Source organism: Hoplias malabaricus, chromosome 17 (genome assembly GCF_029633855.1).
Source record: "Hoplias malabaricus isolate fHopMal1 chromosome 17, fHopMal1.hap1, whole genome shotgun sequence".
Classification (NCBI taxonomy): Eukaryota; Metazoa; Chordata; class Actinopteri; order Characiformes; family Erythrinidae; genus Hoplias; species Hoplias malabaricus.
This window is the reverse complement of record NC_089816.1, coordinates 12703971-12712639: the sequence shown is the minus strand read 5'-3', so window position 1 is coordinate 12712639 and position 8669 is coordinate 12703971.

The following is an 8669-nucleotide window of genomic DNA, read 5'->3' as shown; positions in this document are numbered from 1 at the left end:
GGAAACCTAGCGAGGGCCCTAGAGCCGTGCAGCGTTCAACTCTCACCAGAGTTTCATTTATGTATACAGTATCTCTCCTGAGAGCAAAATAGCTGCTATTTGTGAACACGCGTCAAATCATTTCCTATGGAGCTTCTTGCATTAGCATGTTAGGTGCACACGTTTCTCAACTGGTTTATAAATAAAAACCTGAAGCGCTGAAAAATTGTCCAGAAAGAAACTCAATCTCAAAAGGGAACAAGAAACTATATAACAATTTCAATTCAATATTTTACTTGTCATAATTTTAAATATATAAATAAATATATATATATATATATATATATATATATATATATATATATATATATATATATATATCAGCTAAATCATACAGAAATCATATATAAATCACCTAAAATGTATATAAAATTGCTACAAATTTTGTTTGTAGCCTGAGCCACATATCCTTCTCTTGGCATGAATGGCCAGTGCTGCCAAGTAAAATATTGAGAGGAATTAAAAGAAGTTTAATTTGGGAAAGAGTAATGACCACTATGACCACAGTAAAACAACGCCAGCAAATGAACAACACAAACCATTAGTTAAAGGGGCCCCCTAGTGGTTGGAATTACTAAGATGGTTAAAGCAAGGATAAGTCAACATGCTAAGTTTCAGTTATTTTATCAGCAGTTACAATTATCTAAGGATTTATGTAAACTGTTCATTTAAAGTAATATTTGCCTCTAATAATATTCTATGCCATTATCCCTTCAACCCAAACATAGTCACACTAAAACATAGGTTTTAGTGCTTTTTATTCTATAATTATGACCAACTTTTAAACCACCGTTGAAGACTTTGAACCCCTTGACCTTATCAGATGTCTACTCTGCTATAAATAATAGAGTGGAACTTTTACCCTGGCTAATGAAGAAACAGTAATGAGGTTAAACCAATGCCAAACTTACAGTAACTCACTTAATCAGATTTGTTTTAAAAAAAAATGAATAACAGCTTATCATATAAAGTCAGAACTCATATTAAAATCTACATGACATACTTGGTTTTGAGACGGGTTTGTGCTAATTCATGCCAGTAAAATTTAAGATTCTTGGATGACATTCTTTTGAGGAAAGTCAATGCATATTTGAATTGTATCAAACAATGTAAAAATATTTTTAATAAATGGAAGACTGCATACGCTGGAAGGCATTTCTTGGTTTAGTATATATCTGACTATGTCATAAAATCATTCTAAATTTGGGATAATATTTATTATTATGATTCTGTTTTTTAATACTATGCTGTTTGTTCTAGGGGCTAATCTGTGTGCATATGTCCTTAAAAGCACTGATGCTGTTTTCCTCTTCAATTATTAAGCTTCTTCAGCTGCTTTAAGCCATTGAGAAGAAGATTAGTGAGGTTATTTTGTGTCAGTGTTTGTGTGTGTGTGTGTGTGTGTGTGTGTGTGTGTATGGGGTGGGGTATGTATTCTACATCATAGTTGCTCAGGTTTGTGTGTCACAGCAATGGTGTGTGTGTTGTGGGGTGGGGTGTGTTGAGGGGTAGGGGGGTGGTGAGTGGGTGCTGTCTGGCTCCTATTCAGTTCTGTCTAAGGGAACATGTGTGTGTATAAAAGAGATTTTATGGATGGAAAGGTGTACTTCTCTACTTTAGATGCATCTCATACATCTCATATGTTGACTTATTAAATCTTCACATTTGTGAATGTGTATTACAATATATAATAAAGTGCACGTGGAGCAGGGATTAACATATGTAGGTTTGTGTTTGCCAATTAGGCCACTAAGCCAAAAACATTTGTGGCCAAAACCAAAATAATTTGGTTGAAATTTCAGACATATGTATATAGAATATTGTACTTACGGAAAAGAGTCAAGTCTGCCAGGTGATATACCCCCCACATCCTCTCTAAAGATCAATGTTCTTAAACAGCTGTGGCAATGCTTTTGAAAATTGTGGTTTATAAACACAATCCCAGTTAATCCCAGTAAAGAATGGTTTCTGTTTCTCATGGAAACTGATGACTGAGGTTTGAACCCAAGGATTCATATTCAGTACCTTTAATTTGGGAACATTATTGTACTTTATTCTATTCTAATTGTAGATTTTAAATTGTGTTGATTTCATATGCCCTACGTTATCTCCAAGAATTATATTAGGTTCTTTATTTTACTCAATGAAAATATATCTCCTCTTCTTCAGAATGTAATGTACCTTTAGGAAGTTGTACCTTTTTAAAGGTACATTTACACCATTGGTACCTTTAGTGACAATAATGTATCTCTACCGTACCCTTTTTTCTGACAGTGTAGTCACATATATTTGTGCTTTCTCTTGTCCAACTTTCATGGACTAGGCTTGTAACTCTCGCAATGGTGGTCTCATTAGAACTCAGGTAGTTAATGGTGCTTTGAATCAGTCTTTCGGTTTTTCTGTCTTTCTTTTACATAGTCATCATTGTTAATGTAATTTAATATCTCACCATTGCACCTGCTGAAAGTGATACAAGCAGCTTATGTTGCATTTGATTAAGACGCGATAAGGATAAGCATTTAGGGAAAGATAAAGGGATTCACTTGACATGTTTGCGGATCAATATTTGTAGATCAAAGAGTATGCTTCAGTATTGAAATGTGGTTATATATTATCATTATCATAATCAAAAGCATTTCTGTCTCTTTATGGAAATAACTTTTGAATTCTGATAAAGAAGTGCAATCTCATCCATTTAGATCTCATTTTATTAATGGATAGAGAGTATTTCCCACACAAGGAGTGCTGCTGCCTCTGTGTGATTCACACAGTAATCTTTCTCTGTGCAAGTTTGTGTTTCTGTCTAATCTCCCTCTATGCGTCCTGTGTCTGTCTGTGTGTGTGTGTGTGTGTGTGTGTGTGTGTGTTTATCGGTGTGTCTCAATAATCTTGCTGTGTCTGTGGCTCTATTTTGTTAATCCTGTGATGTGTGTATCAGGAAAATATCACGTTGTGGGGACCAAATCTCAGTTACACACTCACAATGTGGGAACCTCTCTTCCTTAAATTGTAAGGTGAATGTGTGTTAAAATTACTGTGAGGGTTCTGGTTCGGGTAAGTATTAGAGTCAGTCTAGTAGTACCTATAGGTAAGATGAAGGTAAGTCTGCACTGAGGAATGGATGTCTATGTAATGTCTTTACAATGTATGAAACCAGACTTGTGTGTATGAGCATTTGTCTCTGCTGTAATCCAGTGAATGTGAATGTTTGTGCATATGAGTGATTGTGAATATGAAATTCTTCATGCCTATGTTTAATACAGTTTGATGATGTATGGTCTTTGGATCCAGATCATTACTGCTCGTCCTCATGGTGAAGAGATAAAGTGAGTTCTGATTGAGTGTAATTATTGCACTTCCTGTCTAAAAAGGGACTATGGGAGCAAAAGAGTGGAAGAGGAAGTTGATGCAATGGTAAAGCTATTAATAGAAGTTGCCCCTTTGCTCTTTTCAAGGCTTAATTCCCCAGTCATGAAGCGCCAGTATTTTTATAAAGCAGATATATTTCTTTCTGTAGCAGTTTATACCAGCAAATGGCTGATGGATTTTTTCAGGTTTTTATGTAGCAGTGAAAATAAATTATTAATTAAAAATTGCTCAGTACAGTAGAATAGGTTTTGTTTCCACATTGATGCAGGCCATCACATTAAAACCCATTAATACAGCAAAAACCAATAATAGTCAAGTGGGCAAGATTTCTAACACTACATTCATGGGAAACATTCATTAATTTTCTCTAACAACCTTATTCTTTACAGGGTCTCGCTGGGTCCAGAGCCTACCTGGAATAATAATACCCTGGACAGGATGTCAGTCACATCACAGCGCATATGGGCACTTTTGCAAAGCCAATCCACCTATTAGCATGTGTTTTTGGCCTGTGGGAGGAAACTGGCACACCCAGTGGAAACTCATGCAGATAAGGGGAGAACACATCACACTGTTGCAGACAGTGACCCAAGCTGGGTAATGAATCCTGGAACTGTGTGGCAGTGACACTACCTGCAGCACCACCATGCCTACATTTATTTTAAACAAGATTGAACAAATTTGCTTTGAATAAGAGCAGGTGCCAAATACAACGATGAGTGATTAATGAAATTATGTATAATGTGTATTTTTAAGCAAAGATAGAGAAAAACACAGTCCAGCCAAATGTCATATACCATTTTAATGGCAGAGAGTGGCATTATGTCAGAGTGACATATGTGTATAGGGTTGCCAACCACCTTGTAAAATACGGAATCGTCCAGTATTTGGACTCTAAAAACGGGTTCTGGTTTGAACCGATACAGAATATTATTCCGGAATTTTGAGGTTAGACTGTGAAGGTAGTGATTTTTTAAAAACAGAAATACTCTGCTTTCAATCAGATGGAGGGAGGGGCGGATACTTCACGGCTGTGAAACAGAGAATGCGCTTCTCATTGGACATTACTTTTAATCAACCAATCAGCAGTTAGCTGTCCATCATTTAGTGCTGTAACCAATGGAGTCAGAGTCCTTTCTACAGGGGTTGGTTTTATAGTGCTGTTATATAGTGCTCTATTTTGGGGTTCTGTCATTTTGTAGTAGTTTCTGAAAACATTTTAAAACTGTTAATACAGCATTTTCTATACAGTACATAGGCAGATTCTGCTTTGCCTTCCTCCCCGACCCCCACCCTCTCAAGGGCCCAGAGTTCCATATTTACATTTCTGAAAATTGGCAACTTTAGATGTGTAGGATATTTTAATAACATAAAGGAGCAGCAGGAAATGTTGTATATATAGAAAATATAATTACAATGAATAATCTGTGATTCTGGCACCTTCTTATATGGTATAATAAAAGCAAATAAATCAAACATCAAATAAGTAAAAACTTAAAAGGTAATATTTATGTAGAGTTTAAAAAATACTAATAAAAAGTATATAAGGATATTTTCAGTTGGTTTAAATATTGTTTAACTTGTTGGTAACGCCCTCTGGTGGCTGGGAGTGTGGTCCATACATGCAAAAATATTTATGTTTATACAGGTCTAAACTATTAAAAACTCACTTTGTATTGTTATCAGTGTGATATTCGATCAAATTTGTTCAACTTAATATGATTGTTTTAGTTTTATAGACACAATCGAGTTGAGGTATTTGCTGAACTGTTCTTCCCTGTCATTTATACCCTGTGTCTAATATGACTCCCTATACACTGTTTCCTGTTTTTCTAACTATACTGTGCACTATTATAAGAAATTGAATTCAGGACAGTAGTGAATGGTATCGAACATTTCCTCATGTGGGTTTTTAACAAAACAGTGCAGTGCATTATTCATATCCGCGATCCACAATCAGCTAGTGTACATGGGTTCTACATTACATTTTGCAGTGCCTTGTGGGATTATTTGAGTGAGCTGAAGTTTTCCCACTATGTTTTCAGACACTGGCAGTGCACTGTATAAAGAATAAGTAATTCCAATAAAACAGAAACTAGTAAAGAGTGGGCTTGGGCCAGACAGTGGGAATGGTTATGTGGGGCTTGATGTGCAGTGACTTTTGACCCTATTACCCAATACAGTACATAACAGCAGGGTGGGGGTAGTTGCTGAATCTATATTTGTTGTTTTGTGTAACACTTGCCTTTAGTGCATGTGAGTGTATTAGCAATACACAAGTGCTAGAAATATATTATATAGGGTAGTGGGAGTGGCCAGTCCATGGCTATGGGGGGCTAGGTGGGCAGTGGCTTTCGTCCCACAGGCCACCAAGCGAGGATCAGAGTCGGCAGCTGAGCCGTGGCCACGCTGCAGCCGAGCGGATAGGCAGCACTATTTATAGCTAATCCTGTTTAAGCGAGGTCATGCTCTCTACCATCCCTGAGACAGAGCAGTGGAGTTAAGCGCCTCGCGTGCCAGTGTGAGAGAGACAACAGCAGCACAACATCACATCAGTTTCTACCCCCTATCAAACACAACCATGAGCACATGCACAACATGTGTGTCAAAGGCTCAATGACTTGAGAGCATCCATCACTCACAGAGGATATTTACTCTGAGCTCAGTTGTAAACTGTACAGAACAGGCCAGAGGTCAGTTTAAAGTGGATTGGGATTGATGAACATTACTTTTGTTTATTTGATTTGTTGTATTACTTTGCTGCTTCGTGCCATTTGAAGTACAGCACTGCAGTAATGTCACTTCATTTATTAAATCTCTAGTAAAAAATAAATCATTTGCAGCATCATGAAAAGACAAAGTAAACATATTAAACAGACTATGTTTATAAAAGATTCTGTTTAATTTGTATTTAAAAATATAATATCACGTTTCAGCCTTTTGGCTTTTGGTTAATCACTCACTTTCAGGTTACTCTTTCTCTACTGGTTTTATAGCTGGTTTTACATATTATCACTACTTTGTATTAACTCTGTCTTACTACCATAGTTATAGTCTTATTATTTTTTTTAGTTAGCTTTCTGGTAATCACCAACTAGATTGCACTCTCTCCCTCCTGCTTGTCTGTTGCCTGTCTGTTGCTGGGTTCCCTTGCCTGGCCTGTGGACGTTTTTTCGCAGGGCAACTTTGCCCCTACTTTACCATGAACCTATTTACCCCTTTATTTTTCCCCATTTTATTGTTACCTTTCTCCTGTCTCTCTCATGCTTCGAGATGTCCTGTTCCTGCTGCTCTTTTGGTGTTGCACTGATTCAGCCAAGATCCTGGCCTTGTCTCACCTACAGCATTATGTTTGGCCTTGCAAGGAGGCTGTTTTATCCCAAAATAACTCTACACCTACTTTTACCCTCCCACAGAATCACTGACCACCTTCTCCTTCCTCATATTCATATAACTAATATTTTGTCGACCCGAGGAGAATAGGTTCTGCTGTATGAGTCTTGGTTCCTTCCAAAGATTCTTCCTTGTGCGCTGAGGGAGTTCTTCCTTTCCACTGTTGTCCTTGGCTTGCTCATAGGAGGCTTGGACCCAGATCTCTGTAAAGCTGCTTTGTGATTACTTTCTATTGTGAAAAGTGCAATATAAATTAAATTTGATTGAATTTGATTGATTAAGGCCTGTTTTGGCTGGAAATGAAATATATGTAAATAGTTTCTACTGCATAATGTACATATTCATTAATTCATTTACCTTCTCTATCTGCTATTTCATAGGGCGGCATAGTGTCGCAGTCACACAGTTTGGTATGTTCTCCCCCTGTCTGCGTGGGTTTCCTCCCACGGTCTAAGAACACACATTGGTAGGTGGATTGGCGACTCAAAAGTGTCTATAGGTGTGAGTATTTGAGTGAATGTGTGTGTGTGTGTGTCGCCCTGTAAAGGACTGGTGCCTCCTCCAGTGTGTGATCCTGCCATGCACCCAATGAATCCAGGTAGGCTCCAGACCCACCTGGATACGCGGTTACAGATAATGAATGAATTAACTGCTTTATCATGACCAGTGTCACAGCGGTTTTGAAGCCTACCTGGAATCATTGAACAGAAGGCAGGAACACTATGGATGGGGCGACAGTTCAACACAGGGCATCACATGCTCACAGATTTTTGCACAGACTATTCACTGAATAACAGGTGTTTTTGGACTACAGGAGGATATCTGAGCACCTGAAGGAAACCCATGCAGACAAAGGGTGAACGTGCCAAACTCCTCACAGACCGACTAGAAGTGAGGGTTGAACCCAGGATTCTGAGACCCTGGAGCTGTGCAGCAGCAACACTGCATTGCCACTCTCCTGCCATACTGTATGTTTGAAACAACATTTACAAAGTAGCTTCAAGTGGGCACTATAAATAAGAAAGTAATTTGGAATCTCACATTTGCAGTGGGCATTACAGAATATTTATAGGATAAATCTAGCCCTCTTGTGCAGAATACCTCCCATAATTGTCAGATCAGTAAGAAATAGTAAAAGTGGAAAATGATCCATTTACAAAAAAAAAAAAAAGCAAATTGTACAGCAGCCACTCATGCCCAAAGCATAATGAGTGCCTAATATGAGAGAGAAGACTATACTCATAGACTATATTTAGTCTACATTTTCAATGCGTTCAAAAACCCCTTCCTTCAATGAATTGTGTGATGTGTGCGTAAGAAGATTTTGAGATTACTCTACATAGTTGGACCAGACATGACCTTAGATATGGAAAGAGATTCCCAGAAAAGAGAAACAAATAGTCCTGATGCAAATTCACCACATTTCCTTTTATTGTCCACAACCTTTGAACAGACGGGGCCTTGGACCTCAGCATAAGCCGTCCCTTACTTTCATTTATCTCTCATTCCATCTTAGCACATGATGAAATTCAGGGAGATATTAATACTGTACAAATGGTACTGGGTAGCAATAGATGAAACGAAAAGCTCTCTCTCTCTCCTTCTCTCTCAATTAGTACGTGAAGTACATTTTATTTCGGTTCTCATATTCAAATCAAATCAATATTATGTGTATAGCGCTTTTTACAACTGATGTCACAAAGCAGCTTCACAGAATTCCAGTAAGACAAAGATTTGAGATGAAATGTAAAAAAAAAAAAAAAAAACAGGTGAGCAAGCACCTTGCAATGTTGCATTTAAATAACATTTAGCTATAAAACACCGTCTTATTTGTTATTTGCAGCAATAAGATTTTTTTTTCACCCCGA